Here is a 4,778-nt window from a genome sequence, read left to right as displayed (position 1 = left end):
TAAATGAATATAAAGAAATTGCTTATTTATGGGAATAAATTCTTCCTATTGAATTATTAATAATATCACTATGTATGTAAATATCAAACTTCAACTTATGAAATCATTTGATAATTGCCAAAAATTATATACATTTTTTTCTCCTTAATATTTCAAATTACTATATATTAGAAGAGTCTAGGATTTACTACCAAAAGTGGGCCCCATCTCCCTCCACTTAAATAATATTTTTCAACCTTATCATGGTAAAAGTTGAATTTATTATCCTTTTCATTTAATTTTATATGATATTATTTTTTCTATAAAATCATTATATATGTTTTAATAATTTAAATTTCAAAAACATTATAATTTAACTTTAAAGATTTTATTTTATCAAAATCTTGTACATTGAAATATATAGTTATGAATTTAAAATATTTTTAAAATCATATAAAAATTTCAATAACTTCTCAAATTCCATAATATAACACTTAAATAAGAAGAGTCTAGGATTTACTACCAAAAGTGGGCCCCATCTCCTTCCACTTAAATAATATTTTTCAACCTTATCATGGTAAAAGTTGAATTTATTATCCTTTTCATTTAATTTTATATGATATTATTTTTTCTATAAAATCATTATATATGTTTTAATAATTTAAATTTCAAAAACATTATAATTTAACTTTAAAGATTTTATTTTATCAAAATCTTGTACATTGAAATATATAGTTATGAATTTAAAATATTTTTAAAATCATATAAAAATTTCAATAACTTCTCAAATTCCATAATATAACACTTAAATACTACATATTATATATTAATTACTATACTATAAATGACTTAAATACTCCATATTATCTATTACAATAATTAACAATTATTTGACACTTTAAATTCTATCAATGCCATATAAATTAGGATAAAAAACCTAACATATAATATTTAAATATATTTAAAAATAATATAAGCAATACTATACATTACAATAATTAACAGCTTAATTATTTAAAACTTATATAAAAAATTTAATTGAGTCTCTAAATTCTATTGGTACCACATAAAATAGATTATATAATAAACATATATTGTTTGAAATTGACAAAAAAGAAACAATAAATTACAATAATTAATAAAAAAAATATTCCACTCCAAAAAACCTATCAATTTAACAACATATATTGTTTGAAATTGACGAAAAAGAAACTATAAATTACAATAATTAACAAAATAAATCTCTTGACTCCAACAAATCTATCAATTAATGCCACATAAATTGGGACATGGCAAATAACATATATTATTACAAAATTAGGTTCAAAATGTACTATAAAATACAATAATTAACAACTTAATATATTAAAGAGACATATAAAAAATGGTTAATATTTGAAATTCTGCATGTGACACATAAATTAGAACAAATACAGTAATAAATATTATTTTCAAAATTATATAAAAAAAAAACACTACAAATCACAATAGCTAACAATTTAAAATATTTTTAAAATCATATAAAAATTTCAATAACTTCTCAAATTCCATAATATAACACTTAAATACTACATATTATATATTAATTATACTATACTATAAATGACTTAAATACTCCATATTATCTATTACAATAATTAACAATTATTTGACACTTTAAATTCTATCAATGCCATATAAATTAGGATAAAAAACCTAACATATAATATTTAAATATATTTAAAAATACTATAAGTAATACTATACATTACAATAATTAACAGCTTAATTATTTAAAACTTATATACAAAATTTAATTGACTCTCTAAATTCTATTGGTACCACATAAAATTGATTATATGATAAACATATATTGTTTGAAATTGACGAAAAAGAAACAATAAATTACAATAATTAATAAAAAAAAATAGTCAACCAAATTGACGAAAAACAAATTATAAATTACAATAATTAACAAAATAAATATCTCGACTCCAACAAATCTATCAATTAATGCCACATAAATTGGGACATGGCAAATAACATATATTATTAAAAAATTAGGTTCAAAATGTACTATAAAATACAATAATTAACAACTTAATATATTAAAGAGACATATAAAAAAGGGTTAATATTTGAAATTCTGCATGTGCCACATAAATTAGAACAAATAGATTAATAAATATTATTTTCAAAATTATGTTAAAAAAAGTACTACAAATCACAATAGCTAACAATTTAAAATATTTTTAAAATCATATAAAAATTTCAATAACTTCTCAAATTCCATAATATGACATAAATTTAAAAAAAAAAGTGTTATAAATCATAATAAATTGTACAATATTTTAACTACTTTAAAAGTATTATAAATTGTAATAAATAATACAACAATTTAAATTACTTATTACTTAAAATTTAACGACTTAAAAATATTTTTTTAAATGTATTAAAATTTTGGTTAATTGTCAAAACTTTACATGTGCCACATAAATTGGGACATGGAGAGTCACACATATTTTTTTTAAAAAATTACATTAAAAGTATTCTATCAATTAACAACGTATATTGTTTGAAATTGACGGAAAAAAAAAATATAAATTACAATAATTAACAAAATAAATCTCTCGACTCCAACAAATCTGTCAATTAATGTCACATAAATTGGGACATGGCAAATAACATATATTATTAAAAATTTAGGTTCAAAATATAAAATAAAATACAATAATTAACAACTTAATATATTAAAGAGACATATAAAAAATGCTTAATATTTAAAATTCTGCGTGTGCCACATAAATTAGAACAAACAGAGTAATAAATATTTTTTTCTAAATTATGTAAAAAAAAAGTACTACAAATCACAATAGCTAAAAATTTAAAATATTTTTAAAATCAGATAAAAATTTCAATAACTTTTCAAATTCCATAATATGACATAAATTAAAAAATATATATATATATATATATTTGGGCCCCGTGCTGGCACGGGGTCCTATATCTAGTAAAAAAAGAGTTAGTTTCCTATTAAACATTAACATTAATTCATGTAAAATTTTATCAAATTTAATTTTAAAAAACTCTTAAATAGCGATCAATTTGCAAAAATGAGCGTCGTACAAAAGCTCAAAAAAATCATGCATTAATTATGTTTTTTAAAAGGCTATTTTATGATAACAAATAAAGCAAATATATTAGTGGTACACATATATGGTCGTATTTATTAAAAAAACAAAACCAAAAAAAAAAAACACGATGTAACATTTATACTTTATACTCCTCGTCTATTTTTAATTGTCATGATATCTTTTTTTAGAGTCAAACTATAAGAACTCTAACTAACATTTTACAATGTATTTTTTTATCATATTGATATGCAAAAAAATGTAATTTATAGTATTTTTAAAATAATTTTTAAATATCTAAATTTTTTATTTAAAACTAATAAAATTACCCGCGCTTCGCGCGGGAATTTAATGTCACAGAATTTATAAAATAATACTTAAAATCTATCAAACATTAAAACTAAAACACTATATTATCTTACATATAAGATTACAGTAACAAATATTAATAATGTAAAGGAAGATGGAAATTATTACATCTTATCATTTATCCTTAATAACATAAGCATAAATTAATGATTGTAAAAATATATACTAGGATCTGTAACATAAGCAATGTTATCCGTGACCCACTCAACATGAGCAGAGTACACAAATATTTAATTGTGAACAAAAGGAAGAAGAAATAGAAGAGGTTCAGAGTTTTCGTTATTTTAAAATGAGAGGAAATCTTTCTATTTATAGACAACAAAGGGTAGTATGAACAAATGTTTATTGTGCCTTATTAGAAAGGTCACAACCTTTCATAAAAGTCACAACTTTTCATAAAAGTCGCAACTCTTCGTTAAAGTCGCAACTCTTCGTTAAAGTCGCAACTCTTCCTTAAAGTCGCAACTTTTCATAAAAGTCGCAACTTTTCATAAAAATCGCAACTGTTCATTAAAGTCACAACTTTTCATAAAAGTCACATTTTTTCATGAAAGGGGAAGACTAGTTTTGGAAATAAATAAATTAACAGGGAAATCTGATTTGTGGTGGCGCCACGTAGGCGGACCTAAGGTTCTCTTATATTTATATACTAGTAAAATTACTTGCGCTTCGTGCGGAAATTTAATATCACAAAATATATAAAATAATACTTAAAACCTATCAGTTACTAAAACTAAAACACTAATTATCATACATAAAAGATTAATAATGTAAAGGAAAATGAAAATTATTACATCTTATCATTTATCCTTAATAACAAAAACATAAATTAATGACTGTAAAAATACATATCAGGATCTGTAACATAACCAATGGTGTCACTAAATCACTCAACATGAGTAAAGTACACAAATATTTATATTTAATTGTGAAGAGGAAGAAGAGGTTTAAAATTTTCGTTGTTTTAAAATGAGAGGAAATCCCTCTATTTATAGACAACAAATGGTAGTGTGAACAAATATTTATTGTGCCTTATCGGAAATGTTACAACTATTTGGAAAAATTGCAATCCTTCAGAAAGGTCACAACCTTTTATTAAAGTCACAACTTTTTATAAAAATCACAACTTTTTATGAAAGCGGAAGGATAGTTTTGAAAATAAACAAATTAAAAGTGAATTCTGATTTGTGGTGGCGCTACGTAGGTAAGCCTAAGGTTCTCTTTTATATATATATATATATGATAATATATATGATATCAAATTAATATAATATAATTTAACTTTAAAAAACTAATAATGAAAAAACAATAATTGGAAAA

Source organism: Solanum verrucosum, unplaced genomic scaffold, assembly GCF_900185275.1.
Source record: "Solanum verrucosum unplaced genomic scaffold, falcon-dt-bn FXZP01000117.1, whole genome shotgun sequence".
In the NCBI taxonomy this organism is placed as follows: domain Eukaryota; kingdom Viridiplantae; phylum Streptophyta; class Magnoliopsida; order Solanales; family Solanaceae; genus Solanum; species Solanum verrucosum.
This window is presented reverse-complemented; position numbering follows the sequence as displayed.